The sequence below is a fragment of the Pristiophorus japonicus genome, chromosome 2 (assembly GCF_044704955.1).
Source record: "Pristiophorus japonicus isolate sPriJap1 chromosome 2, sPriJap1.hap1, whole genome shotgun sequence".
In the NCBI taxonomy this organism is placed as follows: Eukaryota; Metazoa; Chordata; class Chondrichthyes; family Pristiophoridae; genus Pristiophorus; species Pristiophorus japonicus.
The window spans coordinates 315,637,215-315,661,223 of record NC_091978.1 but is presented as its reverse complement, the minus strand read 5'-3'; the positions used below and the strand labels follow the sequence as shown (position 1 = coordinate 315,661,223).

Below are 24,009 nucleotides of genomic sequence, written 5' to 3'. Positions count from 1 at the left end.
TGTTATCTTGTTGCCATATATTTGATGCCAGCTTAAGGTGTTACAGAGTGTAGTTACTCCGTGGAAATGAAGTTTGCAATTTTGGCGTGGCATATTGTCAGTATTGTAATTTTGATTTGTTTTGTAATTTATTTGAGCTGCATTTTATTTATTCTCCTTGATATTTATAATGTCCTAAAATGGTTTATTTTCTGTGTATTTATGTTTTGCAGTGACGGTATTTGATTAGTTTTGTGGTTAAAATCTGTGTACGTGGAAATAATTTCTAATTTTTATTTATTATAAATTGCCAACATGTGGAATATTCATATTTCAATAAATGAAGAATTATTTTCTATATTTATTGCAAAATTTCAAACTTGTCTCTCTTTAAATTATTGAGCTTATCTAAAATGAGTATCCAACTGCATGGTAATAGACAATTCTTACCTCAGTGGTAGCACTGAGTCATGGGCTCAAACACTATTCCAGAAATTTGAGCATACAATCCAGGGAGTGCTGCACTGTCAGAGGTGTCTCTTTTCCGATAAGATGTTAAACCAAGGCTGCCTTTTCACGTGGACGTACAAGATCCCATGGCACTATTCAAAGATGAGCAGGGCCATTTTCCCGTTGCCCAGGCCAACAGACCTTCCTTAATGAACACCTTAAATAGATGATCGGATCATTTATCTCATTGCGGTTTGTGGGAGCTTGCTGTGTATAATTTAGCTGCTGCAATTCCCCACATTACAATAGTAACTACACTTCAAAAGTACTTCATTGCCTGAAGTGGTTGGGATGTCCTGAGGTCATGAAATGTGCTATTGAAATGTAAATTCTCAGTAGTCATTTGTTAGTAACCCAACTAACATGAAGTATCCCTTGATATTCTTCATTCCTTCCACATAATTCTCTATCCATAAGGTTCAAACTGATTTCATCATCAAAAGTTCAGTTTAGGATATAATAAAAGATTCTCATTCACATAGTTCATAGACCCAACAAGCTGAGAAGCACCAAAAGTTGGGTTAAACTAAACACCAAAGGCATCCTCCTGGAAACACACAAGAAACAGGGCCTAAACTGATAGACTCAGAACTACCATCTAACCTGTGGGTTGCCCGAGGATTCTTTTTTTTCTTTTTACAATGCAAAACATTATTAATAAATTAAAATATCAATTCATTTCACATTTTGTGGAAATATTCAGAGAACACATAGACAAGTTAAAGTTATTCATTAAATTTGCTAAATATAAAGAGATTCCATGCCCTAAATATTGCAATAAATCCTGCATAGCAGTGTCAAATTTTCAGAGAGTTTTCATAATTCATCATGAGGAACTACAGCCTCCCAGCTCTATTCCAGTGTTGGGATGGCTTCTAGGAGTCATGGCTCATGACCCCAGTTGGATTGCTAGTAAAGCCATGATCATATTGAATGGTGGTGCAGGCTCGAAGGGCTGAATGGACTACTCCTGCACCTATTTTCTATGTTTTCTATGTTTCTATGCAACAAGGCCCATTCCTTAACTAGAGTGGTAATTAGGAAGACTACAGGGCTTCGGCACATAAAAGGTTGCTGTCTTGATAGATCCGGATACTGTAGTCTGCTCCTTAATGGGTCTCTCACACATGTTTGCTCACTGTGCCCTTCAGAAGTTTGCTATTCAGTAAAACCTAAAATGGAACTTCGGAAGGAGATGGGCCTGGCTGCTGTACATGGCATTCGGCATCATGAACATTATTACTTTGAGAATTGTTCCATGCAAACAGCATTGAAAATTCATAGGGAGATCATTATTAATAAATTATCTTTGGATTAAATTTGTCCCCTTTGAAAGCTTCCACCATTACCTCTTTTCAGCCTTCCTGCCAACTCCAATTGTTTCATTACTAAGCATATGTCTTTCAGTCCCCAATAAACACCAATTTGATTTTGAGATACCTCATGATCTCATTAAACAACAGAGCCAAATCAAAGTGCAACACCAACTCTACTTCACATTAACAACAAGCAACCCTCCTTCGAATCACATGTTTCCCCTGAGTGTCTAGACGTGCTTGGCCATTACCAATCGATGTGCTTTATTTAGGTGCCGCTTGAGGATTAGTGTCACAAGATGTGATTGGCAGCTGGTTTTATAGAAAAAAAACACTGGACTGAAGTGGCCCATGTCTTGTGACAGCTGAATCCTGGAAGCATCCACTGTTGGGTGCATCTCTTGTGTGATTGCCTGACCAGTCTGACCCTGCCTCCTACTTGCTCCTGGAGTGGGCCTCTCAGAGGCTAGGCTGCAGGGCTGGCATGTGCTACAGTGCAGATAAATAGCAGGCTCATGTCAGTCAACTCCTGCAGTGCCACTGGTCCCTAACCCAAGTTCAATGGTCACTGATTAGTGGGATTGCAGATCTAATGGTCCTATCAGATCCAGAAAGCCCCAAGGGGAGAATTTTGTGGGGCGTCAGCAGGCGCGATTAGTGGTGGGTCGGGTGGGGAAAAAAGGTTTGGCAGCAAGTCGGGAGCCCACTGTCAACCCACCACCATGCACGCTTCCCAAATGTCAGGTCTGTCAGCACTGAGCAGATCCAAGATGCAACGGCGGGGAATTCAGATCATTATGACTTTGGTAACACAACAGCGTCTACACTGTTCGGGGATCACAACAGGTAAGCATGGTGGGAGTTGGATGGCCATGGAACCATCTCATTACTTAAAAGCTCCCATCTCACAGCTGTTCACTTTCTAAGCTCAGAAGCTGTTGCTAACTGCATCTGGAAGACAGATTGAGCTTTATGCAGGTTGCAAGTGTTTGGAGCAAACACTCTATTCAGTGTCACCTCATTGGAACAACCTCTCTCACCATTGACAGATTGCTTCTATCATCTCAAGTTCACATGCCATCTATTATATCAGCATCGGTGCTCTTGAAGCCATCTCACATTAGTCCTAAGAATCCCACACGCTCAGCCCCAACACCAGCAGCACTAGGCACACCAGCAGCACCAACAACACCACCAAGCTTCTCCACAATCACCTGATGCTGCACAGGAAAGTGGGCATCAGCACCCGACCACATTGCTGCTCGGGGTGCTAGAGATGGCCTCACTGTGGCCAGATTAACTTTACTTGATGCTATACACCCTGGCTGCCACATGATGTGCCAGGTTGGCACCACACCACACCAGCACCATAAAGCATTTCTGCAATGCCCAAACCATTCCTTTCACACTCATCACCCATGCAAGGGTTGCTGTTATGCCTACCATTCATGCAACTCACTAAGCCACTTCCAAAGGTGCACACAAATTTGACAAGTGTTCAAAATAAAGGTTTCAATGTTTGACAGCACATTAACAGGAACATTACATGAACATTGCATAAAACATCCTTTTGTGTTGTTAGTTGGCATGATTGCACTAGGATGAGGGTGAGTGTGAGGGGTGGCTACTAATAAGGTAGATAGTGAGGGATGGATGGAGGTGCAAGGTAAATTGGTGTGAGTAAGGATGTGCAGGAGTAGGGTCGGGAAGGCAGAATGATGGGGATGTGATGAGTGGCACAGCAGGATGTGGTTGAGTGTGGCTTTGCAGTAATGATTTGTGATCTACTGAGATCATTGAAAGGTTTGTGCCACTGCAGCCAGGTCCTCCTGACAACATCCCTGCTTGTGCCCTCCTGTGCCATGTGCAACCAGGCTGCGTTGGTCTCCTGGTGAGGTCTCTTCAACCCACTAGAAGGGAAGAGGACCACCCTGCATGCTGTGACTCCCTCTGTAAACAATGGAGAGAGTCATGGGAGAGCCTGTGTGCAGCCGTGCACCTCTGTGCAGTACTTGTCAGTGTTTGCAGCACCTCAATGCTGTAGAACACTGACAGCACAACTGTCCAAATAAATTTGCGCATGGTACCTTTAAGGAAGCTGGCTGATGACACGTTATCAAATGACGTCATCAGACCCGCTTTCTTCAATTGGCCGATTACCGCGCTGGGCATGTTTGACAAGCTCCATCAATGGAAAATCATTCTACACAGCGGGCTGGAGCCAGCAGTGAGGCCGGACCCGCCATGGAGCAGCCGAGTTTGGTAAAATCCAGCCCCAAGTGTGTGAAGGCCAGAAAGCAAAGGTCTCACTGACACACTTCTCTTTCTCTTGCAGGAAAAGATGACGCATAACAGGCACCAGCAGACCTTAACCAGATGGGGACTGGCTTGCCTGCATGACCTCACCCTCTTGGAGGAGACGGTGCTGACCATTCTTGATAATGTCAGCCACGGCTCAGTTGGTCGCACCCTCGGCTTCTGAGTCAAGACAGTTGAGGCGGCAAGTCCTGCTCCATAGACTTGAACACAGAAATCTAGACACACCAGTGCAGTACTGAGGGAGTGCTGCATTGTCAGAGGTGCCATCTTTCAGATGAGAAGTTAAACCGAGGCCCCTTCTACTCTCTCAAGTGGACATAAAAGATCCCATGTCACTATTTTGAAGAACAGCAGGGGAGTTATTCCCGGTGTCCTGGCTAATATTATACCTCAATCAGCATCACTTCTAAAAAAAAATTATCTGGTCATTTTTACGTTGCTATTTGTGGGAGCTAACTTTGCACTAATTGGCTGCCGCATTTCCTAAATTACAACAGTGACTACACCTTAAAGCGTACTTCATTGGCTGTAAAGTGCTTTGGAACATCTGGTGGTCTTGAAAGGCACTATATAAATGCAAGTCTTTCTTCCTTTTCTTGAGGCATGGCTGAGTCCGTGGCTAGCAGCGGGGCTGTAGGAATAGAAGATGCCGGTATCCCAACATGTTATCCTCCTTCTCACAGCCCACTTCCCCGTCATCTCATAATCTCTTCTGATTTACAATCTGCACATGGTGTAAGCCTGCAGCTATTGCTTCTCCATCCTCCTCACACCATAACCCTACACTTGTGTCTTTCTCATTTCAGATACCCACGAAATCCAGCCTGCCCAACCAGTGGTTGAACAATAAGAGGAACAGGAGATTGAAGGAGAAGAAAAAGAACAACGGGTGCTATACAACCAAAATTCTTCGCCAATGTATTTCCACTGGTGGAGGAGTCCAGAACAAGAAGACCTAACTAAAATTAGAGCTAGGTCGTTCAGGGATGATGTTGAGAATCATTACTTCACACAGAGGGTAGTGGGAATCTGGAATTCTCTCCCCAAAATACTATTGAGCATAGGTCAATTGAAAATGTCAAAATTGTGATTAATAGATTTTTGGTAGGTAAAGGTATTAAGGGAAATGGAACCAAGGCGGGTAGATCGAGTTAAGATGAAAATCAGCCATAATCTAATTGAAAAGTGGAACAGGCCCGAGCGGCTGCATGGCCTAGTCCTGTTCCTATGATACAGAAGCCAAATGTAGCAACTGCTGAGGTCAGTGACTAGAGGGCAGGGATAAACCTGGAATTTTCCAGGTGTGTACAGCTTAGTATCACCAGTAAGTATCAAGTTTATGAGAAACAAGGAGGCTGCAACTCCTCAATTCCACTTTGCCACCGTAATTGTGGAGTGAGAATCATAAACCCCTGGTGACCCGTGCTTCTGACCCCTCCAAAAAATTCTGGGTCAGGGCAATACCATGTCATTGTAATAAATCCAGCATATATGGGTGCATGCTGGGTACTCACTGGACATGCATTACAAACTGTGGTGTTTAAATGCCACATGAGGTTGAAGCAGGTGGGTCTGGCTGAATAAATAATGAAGGTAGAAATCAGCCCTCTTAATTTGGGTTCTAATTTCATTAGCCTGTCGTCTGCTAGGTGTTCCAGGTCTAGACCCAATCCTGGACACTGCTATGGGCTTCACTGCCACCGTTCTATTAATCTGGACATTGGTATATTGCCGATATCCAGATTGCTCAGGCAAAGGGAGCTTGAACAGTCTGAATCCAATGAGTGTTGCTATCCCATCCGTCCCACTTCCTACTGATTTCAGGCCATCCATGTGTTGTATATGCAGACTATGGATGTACTCACTGTGTAGTTACTGTGTGGTTGCAAAAGATGGAGACTTGTTTACCTGAGGTACTGTCAATAAGGTTTACACTGTGTATATACATGCTGACACCACTAGAGGGTGCAACTGGTGGAGACCGGGGGTTTCCTGCCCTGGTGGTATAAAAGGCTGCTCACCATGCTTGTGCCACACTCTGGAGTTTGGAATAATGGACTAAGGTCACTACAGGTTGAGTACAACATATTGCCTCGTGGAGTCATTCATAAGTACATTACGGATATAATAACTGGCGACGAGAATATGGACTTTCACGTGATCATGGCTACCTTTGGCACACTAAAACACTTCGCAGAGGGTGATGATTGGGATGCTTTCACAGAAAGGCTCGAGCTATATTTCGTGGCAAACGATCTGGCAGGGGAGACGGACGCATTGGCGGAGAAGCGCAAAGCTATACTGCTGACCAGTTGTGGGCCTACCACCTTGTCAGGGACTTGCTGACACTCACGAAAGCCAAGGATAAGACATACGATGAGCTGACTGAACTAATTCGCAACCAACTAAAACCAAAAGAGAGCATCCTCACAGCCAGATGCTACACTCACCGCAGACCTGAGGGCCAGGAGATTGCAAAATATGCTACCGACCTCAGGAGACTTGCGGCACCATGTGATTTTGGCACGCACCTCAACGAAGCATTGCGAGACATCTTTATTATAGGAATTGGCCACGAGGGCCTCCTTCACAAGCTATTATCTGCCAACACCACAGTCAACCTGCAGAAGGCCATCAGCATCAGTCTGGCATTCGTGACCTCGACCTGCAGCACCAAGCAAATTATTCATCCTGTGGACTCAAACCCGACAAGTACTGTACACAGAATGGTGCCTTTCACAGGCAAGACTGTAGAACGTGGCTCTGCCCAGGGCAGAGAGCACAGACCTCAGGGTTCCAGAACTCAGAGTCCGCCGAGGGGTGCTAATCGAGTAGCACCATGTTAAACCATAGGGCTCACCAGTGTCGGTTTGCCGAGTACATATGCAAAGCCTGTAACATGAAGGGCCACCTCCAGCTTTTGTGTAAAAGAAATACGACTCACCGTCTAGCAGAGGAGTCGGTAGATGACTGAATTCAGCAGGGAGTATGATGATTTGGCCAGAGAGGCAGCTCAACCCCAAGAAGAAGTGTATGGAGTGTATACCTGCACCACTGATTGTCCTCCAGTGAAGATGGAAGTCGAGATAAACAGCGTTCCAGTCTTCATGGAAGTGGACACCGGAGCGAGCCAGTCAGTAATGAGCCAGGATGCCTTTGAGAGGTTATGGAATGAAAAATGACCCAAGCTGGTTCCAGCACAGGAAAATTTGTGCACCTACACCAAGGAGCTGATCCCAGTCCTTGGTAGTGCGGATGTAAGTGTTATCCATAATGGCGTGGTGCACAAGTTACCTCTGTGGATTTTTGCAGGTGATGGTCCAACGCTACTCGGAAGAAGGTGGATGGGGAAGATCCAGTGGAAATGAGAAGACCTCTTCACTCCAGCAATCGATGTCCCCTGTGCTCAGAGGCAGAGCAAAACCTCATCTTCGCTTGGGCCAGGCACCAGAGAACAGACCAGTGCAGCACCTGAGGCACAGACCGTCCATCACGACTTCGTGGCAATGATCCGACCGGAACGACCTAAAAGTACCTTCCCGGCTCCAGCGGCAGGACTCCTAGGGAGGAAGATTGAATTCACAGGCACTCTTCCAGCTTTGGTGGCAAAATCGCGGGAGAGAAGGATCAAGGCAGTTGACCTCAAGGACAGCGGCAAGATGGCATCCCTGCTGCAGTGAGGGGCAGCGTGGCTAAAATAAAAAGATAGCTGTGGCAATATTATGAGGTGCAACGCTGAGGGACCACCACGTGGTGTCTAACAAAGGATTTGACTGGGATAAAGCCAGCAGGGTTCTCTTAAAGGAGACCTGCAACCAACTGAACTTAAAGAGACATTGTATGCATTGTAACGAACCAATTAAGATTGTGAACAAAATGTTCTTGCGGATTGTTGGTACTATTCCTAATGTAAAGAACAAAATGTTGTTGCGAGATGTCGTGAATAGAGTATCCCCAAAAGTAGCAAGCTAGCGACCTCAGGAGAGTGAAGGCACTGATCCTGATACCCTGCCCCAGGTCTATCCCATGCTGCTGGCACCCGATGGCACTATCCGCCACGGACCCGGAAACGAAAACGGCGCCAATACGCTCAGTCGGCCGCCGTTGCCCACCACCCGGGTGGAGACGGCGTAGCCCCCAGACCCAGTCACTACCTCGGCCATGTCCGGGAGCAAAAGGTCAGAACCAACGAGTTCCCCAAATGGGACCTGGAACAGCCAGGTTCCCAACACCGTTAGAGAGCAGGCAAAAGATTCTGCAGCCCTCAATGGAAGACAGGGAGGCCACACACATCTGTGGCTCTGCCCACCGCTAGGCAACGACAAAGGCCCTGAGTCCTGGCTAGGTGAGCAAACCAAGCCCACCCCGCTAGCAGGGGGCGCAGCGCCACCATCAGATGACTAGGACCCCGTCCGGTTGCTCTGGAACTAGTGTCCTTGCATACCTGTACTGCTACCTCAGTACTGACCATGACTGAACCATGAATGCAATCTACCCAATCCTGGCACACGACCATAAAACGTAACGAATGTAAGTCACTGAACCAAGGTGTTATGATACAAACTGTAAAAGAAATGTTTTTCTTCCTTTCTTTGTACTTGCACTGTGTCCGATCCTGTATGTTAATGTAACAGGCCAGTTGCATGATGTCGCTGTGGGGGCGGGGAGGGGGGGAATGGATGTATGTAGCCATGGACACACACATGGATCACACCCAGAACCCACTGGAACCTCCACTGCATCATCAAACCATCCAATCTGGTAACCACCACCCAACATTGTGATAAAAGGATTTGGGGGAGAGTGATGTTGTATATGCGGACTATGAATGTACTCTCTGTGTAGTCACTGTGTGGTTGCATAAGATGGAGACTTGTTTACCTGATGTACTATCAGTAAGGTTTACACTGTGTATATACACATGTTGGCACCACTAGAGGGTGCAACTGGTGGAGACCGGGGGTTTCCTGCCCTGGTGGCAGGGCCCAGTATAAAAGTCTGCTCACCATGCTTGTGCCACACTCTAGAGTTTGGACTAAAGGACTAAGGTCACTACAGTTTGAGTACAACACATTGCCTCGTGGAGTCATTCATAAGTACATTATAGACATAATACCATGGAGCAGATAAAACCTCTGTCTGCCCCCGCCCCCGGCCTCAAGTGGGACTTTCCCAAGTGTCATCTATGGGACTGAGACTGGTGTTCACGAGTCATGTCCGATTTCCCCTCCCCATCTGCCGTCTCCTGCCCCTTGTATGCTTAAACTACACTCCAAACCCCAATGATTTTCAAAATGATTGGAAGAGCTTTTAAACGTTACCTTTGAAAATACATCTCTATTTACCTGACAAACACCTGGAAACAGATCTTCGTTACCCAGTTAGCGCAATGAGGTTAGAGAAAAATAACTGCTGATAAGGGGATTATGCAGATCAAGCCCAGACACTGCAGTTCACAATGGGCCAATTACAGGTCCATTACTGAGGGCGATGTAGGTTTACAATGTACTCTGGGGAACAATGTCCTCAAATGAGGTTGGTATTTTTCACTGCCTGTCCAAGCTTTGATTGATTGCGCAAACTTTACAAACAAATATAATGATTTCAATTTCCCTTTCTGATTTTTCAGATGCTGAGCTCCGTGTTGCTATTTTTTCCCTTTATCTCTCCTTCTTGAAACTGTTCAGGTTGTAAAAGGCTATTGTCTCAACAGATGCAATGATGTGATATTGATTACTCTGTTCTAAAGGGTATTGTGACTGATTGGAACAGTCTACTGATCAAAAACTAATGGACTTGTTTCATTCTTAGAATTGAAAAATAATTCCCTGTATAAAATGCAGCCGTTATCTGATTACAGTTAAACTAATTGATTGAAACCTTGCTTTGCTGCTGTTCACACAGTGGAATCTGCTGGTTTGTTTATTGCTAACCTGTTGCTTTGTCTCAATAAACTGCAGATGCTACACTCATTTATGTGCAAAGATCCATCTGACCCTGGAGTCAAGTGAGTCAAAGAATAAAGTGGAAAAGGCAGAGCATAGAGTAGGAAATAAACAGATTTAAAATAAAATAATGGGAATGGAAACAGCACCAGACAGGATTTTTTTATTTGTTCTCAGTATATGGCGACATTGACAAGATTGCATTTATTGCCCATCCCTTGTCCTGAGAAGGTGGCAGTGGGCCTTCTCCTTCAATCACTGGTCCTTGTTATAATGGTACTCTTAGAACGGTGTTAGTAGAGAATTCCACAATACTGACCCAATGATAATGAAGGAACAGTGATACATTGAATCATAGAATCATACAGCAGAGAAGGACGTCATCGTGCCTGTGCCGGCTTTTTCAAAGAGCTATCCAATAAGGTCAATTCTCCTGCTCAGTCCCCACAGCACTGTTAATTTTTCTTTTACTAATCTGGAATGCACATTTCAGGCAGCGCATTCCAGATTATAATAACTCGCTGCGTAAAAAGATTTCTCCTCATCTCCCCACTGGTTCCTTTGCCAATTATTTCACATCTGTGTCCTTCAGTTATTGACCCTCCTGCCAGTGGAAACAATTTATCCTTACTGACTCTATCAAAAGCCTTCAGAATTTTGAACACCTCTATTAAATCTATTGAACATTCAAGGTCAAGAGGAGATGCTTGGGCTATCCCTCTTTCCGGATGATCATTACCTAGCACTTATGTGCCACGAATGTTACTTGTCACCGGTCAGCTCAAGCCTGCATGTTTTCTATAGTATGATGCGGTCTGCTGTATTATCAGAGAAGTTGTGAATGGAGCTGAACTCTGTGGAATCATCAGCGAATATCCCCACTTCTCAGCTGATGATGAAGGAAAGGTCATAGATGAAGAAGCTGAAGATGGTTGGGCTGAAGATGCTTCACTGAGAAACTCCTACAATTATGTCCTGGGGCTATGGTAACTGGTCTCCAACAACCACAACCATTTCCCTTTATGTAAGATTGAAAGAAAAAATAAAGAAAGATACAGAAAGGACAGTGAAAAAAGAAAAAAAGCTGTAAAATTCACAAAATATTGAAGAAAAAAGAGACAAGTCTGTTTTTTAAAGTACGGTCTGACAATTAAATAAAAGACAGACAAAATTTAAACAATAGAAGAAAAATCTCAGAAAGACATGAGATTATGAAAGGCTCAGGGGTAGATTTTTGCCGGGTACTTTAGCTGCTGAAAAGCCTCCGAAGTGGCTAAGATGGGATCTTCAGCTGCAACTCCAATTGAGCTCACATTTAGTGCACTATGCCATCTTGGTAAAGGAGTTGAAGGGAGCGCTTGGAACAGCCTGGATGCTCGTTAAACAGCTCATTTCCACTTAAAATGCCTGCTAACACTCAGTAAAGAGGCTGCACAGTATATTGTTGGCTAGCGCTTTGAGTAACGCCCTCTTCTAACAGCGACCAGCCGTTTGGGAGTAAACACGGCGTTAATGTTGATTTCAAGTGCTACTTAAAGGGACATTCACCATTTCATGTTGACTTGCCTCTGGAGCTGGGAAGAGGACCTCTGACACACATCGAGAGACTTTCTGGGACACTTTGTGAAGAATTTACCTAAACTCAAACACATTTTTTGCAGAAACTCTCTGAGAACTTCACCTAAAAAGAGTAAGGGGGCGAAATTGCCCTGCACCCCATTTGGAGGCGGTAACCTTCCAGGGCTGGGACATTTATCGCCCAGCCTTGAGGTTCCTCCCCCGGTGCGGACTTCGTCCCTTCCATGGCATGGCTCCACAGTGTTTTCTCTCATTAAAACTTTACTCAGAACTTTTGGAGGAAGTTTACAAATCAAGTGAAACTAGACTTAATGTTGTCTGACAATCAAAGTGAATATTCACAATGGCTTTTTTTTTTTAAATGTAGCACTGTAAATATTAAATAGTGCCTTTATTTCCCACATTACAATAGTGACTACAGTCCAAAAGTACTTCATTGGTTGTAAAAGACTTTGAGTTGTTCGGTAGCCATGCAAGACGCTATATAAATACAAGTCTTTCCTTCTTTCTATTTGCTTTAGAAATAAGTAAAGGCTGACTCATAACAGGAAATGAAAAATTCTATCATCTATCAATCAATAAAATCAGCAACATCAACAAATATAATAGAGCTGAAAACCCCCTTCTGACCACAAATGTAGGTCAATGATGTACTTGATAGCGTCAGATGTTTTTCAATTGGCACAGTTGCACTATCACATAGACAGTTCAGTGCACATCCTGCAGGTCTATGCACTAAATCAGACAGGATCGGCGGTGGAGAATTATACAGCAGCATCTAAGCAACAGATTACAGTTTAGATAGAATATAGTTTATATCCTAGCTTCATTAATAAATTTACAGATTAACATTATATAAAAATTATTAAAATCATTAGAATACTAAAATCATAAACAATTTTACACAAAAGAGTCATTTGTCCTAACATATGGACAATTTATTATAAATACAAAGGGGTGTAAATTCGGTCTCCTGCGGCCTCTCTTAGCACCTCAGAGGGGCGGCAATGGTGGCAGAAAGCACTTGTGCCTGGGCGGCCAGTTCCAGCGCCCTGCCGGGACATTCGGTGCCGGTTTCGACCTGGCGCGGAGCAGTACCGCCCGGGAGAGGCGAACCAGTGTGCAATGCCCCTGGTTGCGACACCGGCTCGATTTTTGGCTGCCGCCCGACCCGTAGCGCTCCCTGGTGGGAATGCCTGTGACAGCAGGTGTTCCAAGCTGCAGCGACCGTAGTGAGGTCAGTAATGCCGAGAAAGTAATGTCAAGTAAGTGTGATTGTCTTCTAACATTTTTTTTTTGCCGATTTATGTTGTTGTATTATGAATGTTTGTGGTGGGTTTTTTTTCAGGTCCCCCCAATGCCCCCCCCCCACCAGGCCTCTGTTATGACGCTCCGAGGCCTGATGTTTAGCTCGGGGGATTTTGCCTTACTCAGCCAGCCTAGCGCCCTAAAAGAGATGTGCACGTCTCCCTTGACGCCCCGCTCCAAACTCCGGGCCCAGCTGGTGAAATTTGCAGCGGCAGACGCAAACCATTTGCCGGTGCAAAATGTACCTTTCCACCCAGGACACCGCCCCACTCAGGCGTGACCAAATTTTCACACCAAATGAATTAAATATTAAATGAAGGAAATCTACAGACAGGAAATAATCTTTTGAGAATGCTGTAGTATGTTAACATCACACATACAAACTATACATTATGCATTTAAATACATACATATACAGAAATATATATTTATATATTTACTTTCAACATATATTTAATTTACTACTAACAAATGTCGCATGGCACTACTCACAATATGTACGAGAATACATAAGAACGTAATAAATAGGATTAGGAGTAGGCCATACGGCCCCTCGAGTCTGCTCTGCCATTTAATACAATCATGGCTGATCCGATCATGGACTCCAGTCCACTTCCCTGCCCGCTCCCCATAACCCCTTATTCCCTTATTGGTTAAGAAACTGTCTATCTCCGTCTTAAATTTATTCAATGTCCCAGCTTCCACAGCTCTCTGAGGCAGCGAATTCCACAGATTTACAACCCTCTGAGAGAAGAAATTCCTCCTCAACTTAGTTTTAAGTGGGCGGCCCCTTATTCTAAGATTATGCCCTCTAGTTCAATCTCCCCCATCAGTGGAAACATCCTCCCTGCATCCACCTTGTCAAGCCCCCTCATAATCATATATGTTTTGATAAGATCACCTCCCATTCTTCTGAATTCCAATGAGTAGAGGCCCAACCTCCTCAACCATTCCTCATAAGTCAATCCCCTCATCTCCGGAATCAACCTTCTCTGAACTGCCTCCAAAGTAAGTATATCCTTTCGTAAATATGGAAACCAAAACTGTACGCATTATTCCAGGTGTGGAAACCGACCATCATCATCATCATAGGCAGTCCCTCGAAGCGACTAGCTTCCACGCTAAAAAGGAATGAGTTCACAGCTGTTTCAATGAAGGACCTAATATTCCAGATCCAGAACTACATCTTGGAGGGTGGAAAATGCCTGTGCTTGGGCTTTTTTAATGTGTGGTGGCTGTTGCACATCAATCACCACACTGGCTTGACAGAGCTAGGTCTTGGTCCAGTGGCAAGGATTACCCAAGACGACTGGAGACCAACTCTGCTGCACGGACCGAGCGGGCACACATATCGCAATGTGGGCTGGCCCGTGCTGCCCCTGGGCCCTCGTCTCCTGGACCCTGGTCACTTCCTTCTACAAACTCTTGCCGCTCCTTCACCCCTCCTCCTGTGCCTGCCCGCACTGCAATCAGTGACCTGACTTTGCAGCCGTCGCCCTCCTGCAGTGGTATGCCGCCCCACGCTGCTCCCTCTGATGTCCCCGGCCTGCTGCTGGTCTTGTAGACCGGGACCGCGCTGATTTCCGGGTCGGGCCGCACGCTGCTCCCATAAGTTGCTTATAACCCTCTTTTCTGAAAATAAGGGGGTAAATATGAATGCATCAGCCTGCATCCAGATATGGGCGCTTACATTTTTTTAAAAATTCGTAGCCAATCTTTCCAATTCTTTGTCAGATCACAAACGCCAGAGGTCACCTTGCACACATCAAGGATCACTCTGCGCTAATGCTCTTAGCCAAAAGGCCGAGAGCCACTGCACCGTTCCTGGAAGTACTGCAATACCAGGTTTGTGCCATGGAGGTGGATGGGTCAGGTCCCCCACACACCTCCGTGGAGGTGGATGGGTCAAGCCACCCCACCCACCTCCTGTTTCCAAAAAAGCAAGCATATACCTTCCTGATCCAGGGAGAACCACCCGGAGGTCATGGTGGCTACTCCCCTGTCAGGTCAGTTACGCATGATCTTAGCCAAAAGGCTGAGAAGCGATACACGTTGGGTTGGCCAGCGTACACCATGTAGCCCCGGCTTCCTCCGATGGAAAAGCAGGAGGGTGGGTGCAGGATGGTTCCGCTGGCGTCCACCCTCAAGGTGGCCTGGATCTGGCGCTTGCTGGTCCATATTCCATACCCGTCTTTCACGTCTTTCACGTCACTGCTGCTTCCTGCCACATCGACAAACCTGTTGAGGAAAGTCAGCACATCGATGACGGGGATGTGGGGGTCGAACATTTGCACTGTGATAGTGCGTCTTCGCTGCGACGGGAGGGTGAACAGCGGCTCCCAAGTTATCACTGAGCGCACTGGTTCACTCGCCTCCTTCAAACCCTTCAGGAACTTCAGGCAGAGGGTGACGGTTCTGAAGGTCACATCGAAGTAACCTCTCTTCGGGAGGTCCTGCAAGGCGAAGACGTCGGCGAGTTTCATGCCACATGTTCCCAGCAGGAGTTTCTTCACGAAAAGTTCCCGGTTGATCATTGTCTGTCCTTCCACTTTCTTTATCGTCACTCGGATGGTGTTTCGGACTCCCTGGTTCGCCGCTCGGTTGGCCGCCATCCGGGTTGCAGGTTCCTCCTTTCGCTGTGAGTTTTGGCCGAAGCCTTCATTCTCTCGTTGCCCCGGTCCGGGGCACGGGCGGACCTCCGTGTCCGCCCCCTGACAGGCCCAAGGGCCCGTCGAATCGTTAGTCGACATGCAGATTTTGTCTCCTCTCTCCAATTGGCGCCTGGCTCAAGCCAAAGGCCAGAGCCAGCAAAACTGGAAAAACGAGTTTCTGCAGTCAGTCGATTTGCATATGAATGCCCAATCAACAGGTACTCCACTTGATCTTAGCCAAAAGGCCGAGAAGCGATACATTTTTTTATTTTTATTTTTTTATTTTTATTTATTTTTTTTTTTTAATAAATTCGTAGCCAATCGTTTCCAATTCTTTGTCAAATCACAAACGCCAGAGGTCACCTTGCACATGCCAAGGATCACTCTGCGCCAATGCTCTTAGCCAAAAGGCCTAGAGCCACTGCACCGTTCCTGGAAGTACTGCAATACCAGGTTCGTGCCATGGAGGTGGATGGGTCAGGTCCCCCACACACCTCCGTGGAGGTGGATGGGTCACCAATCCCACCCACCTCCTGTTTACAAAAATGTAAGCATATACCTTCCTGACCAGGGAGGAACCACCCGGACGTCATGGTGGCTGGTCAGGTTAGTTATGCAGATCTTAGCCAAAAGGCCGAGAAGCGATACATTTTTTTTTTTTTTTAATTCGTAGCCAATCGTTCCAATTCTTTGTCAAATCACAAACGCCAGAGGTCACCTTGCACATGCCAAGGATCACTCTGCGCCAATGCTCTTAGCCAAAAGGCCTAGAGCCACTGCACCGTTCCTGGAAGTACTGCAATACCAGGTTCGTGCCATGGAGGTGGATGGGTCAGGTCCCCCACACACCTCCGTGGAGGTGGATGGGTCACCAATCCCACCCACCTCCTGTTTACAAAAATGTAAGCATATACCTTCCTGACCAGGGAGGAACCACCCGGACGTCATGGTGGCTGGTCAGGTTAGTTATGCAGATCTTAGCCAAAAGGCCGAGAAGCGATACATTTTTTTTTTTTAATTCGTAGCCAATCGTTCCAATTCTTTGTCAAATCACAAACGCCAGAGGTCACCTTGCACATGCCAAGGATCACTCTGCGCCAATGCTCTTAGCCAAAAGGCCTAGAGCCACTGCACCGTTCCTGGAAGTACTGCAATACCAGGTTCGTGCCATGGAGGTGGATGGGTCAGGTCCCCCACACACCTCCGTGGAGGTGGATGGGTCACCAATCCCACCCACCTCCTGTTTACAAAAATGTAAGCATATACCTTCCTGACCAGGGAGGAACCACCCGGACGTCATGGTGGCTGGTCAGGTTAGTTATGCAGATCTTAGCCAAAAGGCCGAGAAGCGATACATTTTTTTTTTTTTTTTTTAAATTCATGTCCAATCGTTATCCAATCGTTACAATTCTTTGTCAAACGCCAGAGGTCACCCTGCACCAGTCAAGGATCACTCTGCGCCAATGCTCTTAGCCAAAAGGCCTAGAGCCACTGCACCGTTCCTGGAAGTACTGCAATACCAGGTTCGTGCCATGGAGGTGGATGGGTCAGGTCCCCCACACACCTCCGTGGAGGTGGATGGGTCACCAATCCCACCCACCTCCTGTTTACAAAAATGTAAGCATATACCTTCCTGACCAGGGAGGAACCACCCGGACGTCATGGTGGCTGGTCAGGTTAGTTATGCAGATCTTAGCCAAAAGGCCGAGAAGCGATACATTGTCCGCATACAACTACGCCATCCGCCACAGGCCAGGCACAGAAAACTGTGCTGATGCTCTCAGTAGGTAATCATTGCCCACCACCATGGTGGAGATGGCACAGCCCGCAGATTTAGTTATGGTAGTGGAAGCATTCGAGAGTGAGCAATCACCTGTTACCGCCCAACAGATTAGAACCTGGACGAGCCAGGACCCCTTTTATTGTCCTTAGTAAAAAACTGTGTGCTCCACGGGAGTTGGTCTAGTGTCCCGTTAGAGATGCAGGAAGAAATAAAGCCTTGGAAAAAAAAACAGTAAAAGGGAATATTATTTGAATGGGGAGAAATTACAACATGCTGCGGTGCAGAGGGACCTGAGGATCCTTGTGCATGAAACTCTTTTTGGAGTTCACCTGCAAAACATAAAACATTAAATGGTGCCACCCGACCTGGGTGACACTCCAGACATTTACAAGGCCCTTTTTTTTCCCCCCCTTTTTTTTGTTTTTTTTTTGTGTTTTTCTTTTTTTGGTTTTTTTTTTGGGCACTAAAATCACAATTTTCCCCAGTGCCCCCTATAAAAGGGAAGGGGGACACTAAAAGCACCGGCAATTAAAACAAATTAAACTTTAAAACGTAAAATCAAATTAAAATTTGGTTGTCGGGCGTGATGATGCACTCCAGTCCCTCCGGTGCCCACCTCTCGCGGAAGGCCGCGAGCGTACCGGTGGACACCGCGTGCTCCATTTCCAAGGACACCCTGGACCGGATGTAAGAGCGGAAGAGAGGCAGGCAGTCAGGTTGAACGACCCCCTCGACCGCCCGCTGCCTGGACCGGCTGATGGCACCCTTGGCCGTGCCCAGGAGCAGTCCTACGAGGAGGCCTTCAGATCTACCCGCTCCCCTCCGCACAGGGTACCCAAAGATCAGGAGAGTGGGACTGAAGTGCAGCCAGAATTTCAGGAGCAGCCCCTTCAAATAATAAAACAGGGGCTGCAACCTTGTGCATTCCATAAAAACATGGAACACGGACTCTTCCAGACCGCAGAAATTGCAGGCGGCCTGGGAGTCCGTGAACCGGCTTAAAAATTTGTTGCACGGCACTGCTCCGTGCACCACCCTCCAGGCCAAGTCCCCGATGAATAGTGGGAGGACCCCTGCGTAGAGTGCCCTCCATCGGGGACCCCCGCCTCCTCGGACGGCAAGATGGTACGCCATGGCGTGTCCGGACGGCCGGCAAGGATGGCAAAGTTGAGGGTGTGCAGGAGCAGCCCGTACAGGAAACCCCTCCGCGCGGAACTGAAAGGCACGGAGGGGATTTCCCCGAGGCGGCTCAAGTTGTGAGGCGCCGGCCCCCGAGGGAGGTTCCGGGGTTTGGCGCCGATGAGGAATTCCGTCCGGACGGGGGTCAGTTCGGACGGGATCTCCCCACGTGCTTGAGCCTCCTCGATGCACCTAACGGAGTCAGGGCCCAGAGCTGTTTTTAGCGACTCGATGGCATCGGCCGCGTGGCGGACGTTGGCAGAGTTTAGGCGTCGCGCCAGCGAGTCTGGCGCCATCCAGCCCGCTCCTCCGCCATCGAGCAGGTCCCTGACCCTGGTCACCTCACCAGCCACAGCCCTCTCTTCCGACCGCCACATAAAACCTGGCCGTGGAGGTACGGATTCCCGAGCAGCGGTTCCTGCAGGACGGCCGCCACTCCAGCCGGCGGAGAGCTGCGCTTGGTGGAGACTTTGTTCCAGACCCTGATGAGTTCCCTGTAAAAGACAGGCAGCTCCCGGAGGGCGGTCCTGGCACCCCCCAAGTTCACAAACAGGAGCTGCGTGTCATAATTGAGGTCGCGCTGCTGGCGGAAGAAATACCTCGCCAGAGCACACCACCTAGGAGGGGGCTCGACGTAAAGGTATCTCTGCAGGGTCTGAAGACGGAAAGTCACGAGCTGGGCGCTGACGCACACCAACGACTGACCGCCCTCCTCAAGCGGGAGACTCAAGACCGCAGCAGAGACCCAGTGCTTCCTGTTGTTCCAGAAGAAGTCCACCAGCTTCTTCTGTATCTTGGCGACAAACGCAGGGGGAGGGGTCAAAGTGACCAGCCGGTACCACAGCATTGCGGCCACCAGCTGGTTTATGACTAGCGCTCGACCCCTGTAGGACAGCACTCGGAGCAGTCCTGTCCAGCGCCCTAGGCGAGCGGCGACCTTGGCCTCCAGCTCCTGCCAGTTCACCGGCCAGGCTCCCTCGTCGGGGCTAAGGTAGACTCCCAGATAGAGGAGATGGGTCGTGCTCCAGGCAAAAGGCCTGAGCTCCTCCGGCAGGGAGTCCACCCGCCACTGACCCACCAGGAGTCCGGAACATTTCTCCCAGTTGATCCTGGCGGAGGACGCGGCCGAGTAAATCTCCTGGCACTCACGCATCCTCCGCAGGTCAGCGGGATCCTTTACCGCGAGGAGCACGTCATCGGCGTAAGCCGAGAGGACGACCTCCACGCCCGGCCCTTGCAGAGCCAGTCCCATCAACCTCGTCCGCAAGAGGCGCAGGAAAGGCTCCACGCAAACGGCGTATAACTGGCCGGACATGGGGCATCCCTGGCGCACCCCTCTCCTAAAGCGAAGGGGCGCCGTCAAGGACCCGTTAACCTTAATCAGACACTCCGCGGCGGCGTACAAAAGTCGGATCCAGGCGACGAAATGCGTTCCGAACCCGAAAGCGCGCAGAGTTCCGAGCAGATAGTCGTGATCCACCCTGTCGAACGCCTTCTCTTGGTCGAGGGATAGGAAGGCGACCGACAGACCAGCCTCTTGGGAACAATGGATGAGGTCCCGGACCAGATGGATGTTATCGTGGATTGTCCGGCCCTCCTTGTGCATGAATCCCAAAAAGTTAGTTTGCAGGTGCAGCAGGTAATCAGGAAGGCAAATGGAATGTTGGCCTTCATTGCGAGAGGAATGGAGGACAAAAGCAGGGAGGTCCTGCTGCAACTGTAGAGGGTATTAGTGAGGCCGCACCTGAGTACTGCGTGCAGTTTTGGTCACCTTACTTAAGGAAGGATATACTAGCTTTGGAGGGGGTACAGAGACGATTCACTAGGCTGATTCTGGAGATGAGAGGGTTACCTTATGATGATAGATTGAGTAGACTGGGTCTTTACTCATTGAAGTTCAGAAGGATGAGGGGTGATCTTATAGAAACATTTAAAATAATGAAAGGGCTATACAAGATAGAGGCAGAGAGGTTGTTTCCACTGGTCGGGGAGACTAGAACAAGGGGCACAGCCTCAAAATACGGGGGAGCCAATTTAAAACCGAGTTGAGAAGGAATTTCTTCTCCCAGAGGGTTGTGAATCTGTGGAATTCTCTGCCCAAGGGAGCAGTTGAGGCTAGCTCATTGAATGTATTCAAATCACAGATAGATAGATTTTTAACCAATAAGGGAATTAAGGGTTACGGGGAGCGGGCGGGTAAGTGGAGCTGAGTCCACGGCCAGATCAGCCATGATCTTGTTGAATGATGGAGCAGGTTCGAGGGACTAGATGGCCTACGCCTGTTCCTAATTCTTATGTTCTTATGTTCTTATGTTCGTACCAGCGGCGCAAAGATGAAATATCCATACAGGCAGACTGCCTCCTATGGGGCAATCGGGTAGTTGTGCCAAAAAAGGGCAGCGACACTTTCATTAGTGATCTCCACAGTACCCACCCAGGCATTGTAATGATGAAAGCGATAGCCAGATCCCACGTGTGGTGGCCCGTTATCGATGCAGACTTCGAGTCCTGTATGCACAAATGTAATACATGAGTTAAGCAGTGCACCCAAGGAGGCGCCACTAAGTTTATGATCTTGGCCCGCCAAACAGTGGTCTAGGGTTCATGTCGACTATGCAGGCCCATTCTTGAGAAAAATGTTTTTAATGGTTGTAGATGCGTACTCCAAGTGGATTGAATGTGTGATAATGTCGGCAAGCATGTCCGCTGACACCATTGAAAGCCCACAGGCCATGTTTGCCACGCATGGCCTGCCTGATGTCCTCGTAAGTGACAATGGGCCGTGCTTTACCAGTACCAAATTCAAGGAATTCATGACCTGCAATGGGGTCAAACATATCATGTCTGCCCCGTTTAAGCCAGCGTCTAATGGTCAGGCAGAACGAGCAGTTCAAACAATCAAGCAGAGTGTGAAAAGGGTAACTGAAGGTTCACTGCAAACTCGCTTATCCCGAGTCCTGCTTAGTTACCACACAAGACCCCACTCGCTCACCGGGGTTGCTCCCACTGAACTGCTCACGAAAAGGGCACTTAAGACAAGGCTCTCGTTCATCCACCCTGATCTACACAAACAGGTAGAGAGCAGGCGGTTTCAACAGACTACATATCATGATCGGCAAATGTGTCACGCGAAATTGAAGTAAACGATCCTGTATTTGTGTTGAACTATGGACAAGGTCCCAAGTGGATTGCTGGCACTACTTTGGCCAAAGAAGGGAGTAGGGTGTTTGTGGTCAAACTTGCAAATGGACTCAGCTGCAGAAAACACTTGGACCAAACTTAACTCAGATTTACGGACTATCCAGAACAACCCACAATAGACTCCACCATTTTCGACCCTCCAACACACACACAAGTGGCAACTGACCCAGCGGTTGACCACAACGCAGAACCCAGCACCCGCAGCAGCCTATCACAACTCACCACCCCCAGCTGCCCAGCAAGGCCAGCTGCGCAGCAGCCCAGCGAAGGCCCAACAAACGACTCACCAACACCAGCATTTGTACCGAGATGATCAACCAGGGAAAGGAAGGCCCCAGATCAATTTGTATTGTAAACAATAACACTATTGACTTTGGGTGGCGGGGGTGGGGGGAGTGTTGTTATGTATGTAAACCTGAAATTACCATGTCTAACCACCACAGGGCTTATCCCCTGGAGTCCCAAGGGATCCCACAATCCCTTGGGAGCACCTGTATATAAGGAGGCCTCATAGGCTGGAAAGGCACTCTGAGATCTGTAATAAAGGACTATGGTCACACCTTACTTTGAGCTTGCAGTATCTAGTCTGACTCTTTATTCAAGACATTACAGATACCATTCTTAATTTCTTTAGTTAACCACAGATGGCTATCTTTTCTTTTACACCCTTTTCTCCTCACTGGAATATATTTTTCTTGAGAGTTGTGAAATATCTCCTTAAATGTACGCCACAGTTCATCAACCGTTCTACACTTTAATCTATTTTCCCAGTCCACTTTAGCCAACTCATACCTTCATAATCTCCTTTATTTAAGCTTAGTACGCTGGTTAGAGATCCAATTTTCTCACCCTCCATCTGAATTTGAAATTCAACCATGCTTTGATCACTCATTCCAAGGGGATCCTTTACTACGAGATTGTTTATTAATCCTGTCTTATTACACAGGACCAGATCTAAGATAGCCTGTCCCCTGTTGGTTCCGTTACATAATGCTCAAGGAACCCATCCCTTATGCACTCTATGAACTCCTCCTCAAGGCTACCCAGACCAATTTGATTTGTCCAATCAATATGGAGGTTAAAATCACCCATGATTATTGCTGTTCCCTTTTTACAAGCCCCCACTATTTCCTGGTTTATACTCCAACCAACAGAATTACCACTGTTAGGGGGCCCCCATGAGGATATTGGTCCCGGCCGGCTTGTACAGGTCCCACCTCCCCCAGAAGCATTCCCAATGCATCAGGAAACTAAAGCCCTCCCGCCTGCATCATCTCTCCAGCCAAGTATTCATCTGCTCTATCCTCCTATTTCTGTATTCACTTGCTCGTGGCACCGGGAGTATTCCGGAGATTACTATCTTTGAGGTCCTGCTTTTTAATCTCTCTCCTAGCTCCCTAAACTCTGCCTGCAGGACCTCATCCCTCTTTCTACCTATGTCATTGGTTCCGATATGGACCACAACCTGTTCATCTTCTCCCCCCAGAATGCCCTGCAGCCGCTCAGTGACATCCTTGACCCTGGCACCAGGGAGGCAACATACCATCCTGGAGCTACGTCTCATGTCTGGGAGGCTGATAATGCAACACATGGCACTCTTAGCACTGTTTCACTTCAGACACTGCACCTGATATTATTGGTGTTGAGGCCTGAGATCTACTCAGTAGGACAGTCTTGGATCTGGCCTGGAGACGACGCAGGTTGAACAGGTTCCCACTGTTTCCGTCGTTTAGTTCCACTCCAGCAGGGAGCTTGTTGAATGTGAGGTGGAGCATTGCAGCGAGAAAGATCGAGAAGAGGGCTGGCGTGATGACGCAGCCCTGCTTGACCCCGGTCCGGACGTGGATTGGGCCAACATTCCCAGCATTGAAGCACTGACCACACTCGACCAGTTCTGTTGGGCGGGCCACATTGTTCGCATGCCTAACACAAGACTCCCAACGCAAGCGCTCAACCGGAACTCCTACACTGCCAGTGAGCCCCAGGTAGGCAGAAGAAACATTTCAAGGACACCCTCAAAGCCTCCTTGATAAAATGCAACATCCCCACCAACACCTGGGAGTCCCTGACCAAAGACCGCTCTAAGTGGAGGAAGAGCATCCGGGAGTGCGCTGAGCACCTCGAGTCTCATCGCCGAGAGCATGCAGAAAACAAATGCAGGCAGCAGAAGGAGCGTGCAGCAAACCAGTCTTCCCACCCACCCTTTCCTCCAACGACTGTGATAGAGACTGTAATTCCCG

The 24,009-nt window shown here is 47.8% G+C and overlaps 1 non-coding gene and 5 pseudogenes across 1 annotated transcript; all 6 read right to left on the bottom strand.

Annotated features, from left to right (window-relative positions):
• Positions 1 to 14,804: 14,804 nt before the first annotated feature.
• Positions 14,805 to 15,002, bottom strand: LOC139252399 (U2 spliceosomal RNA). The gene has a single exon (XR_011591465.1). It is a non-coding gene; the product is annotated as a U2 spliceosomal RNA (small nuclear RNA).
• A 721-nt stretch (positions 15,003 to 15,723) lies between these two features.
• LOC139252630 (U2 spliceosomal RNA) lies at positions 15,724 to 15,863 on the bottom strand (annotated as a pseudogene).
• Positions 15,864 to 16,022: 159 nt separating this feature from the next.
• Positions 16,023 to 16,252, bottom strand: LOC139252315 (U2 spliceosomal RNA; annotated as a pseudogene).
• Positions 16,253 to 16,377: 125 nt separating this feature from the next.
• LOC139252304 (U2 spliceosomal RNA) lies at positions 16,378 to 16,607 on the bottom strand (annotated as a pseudogene).
• A 122-nt stretch (positions 16,608 to 16,729) lies between these two features.
• Positions 16,730 to 16,959, bottom strand: LOC139252297 (U2 spliceosomal RNA; annotated as a pseudogene).
• Positions 16,960 to 17,092: 133 nt separating this feature from the next.
• On the bottom strand, positions 17,093 to 17,322 carry LOC139252293 (U2 spliceosomal RNA; annotated as a pseudogene).
• Positions 17,323 to 24,009: the final 6,687 nt, after the last annotated feature.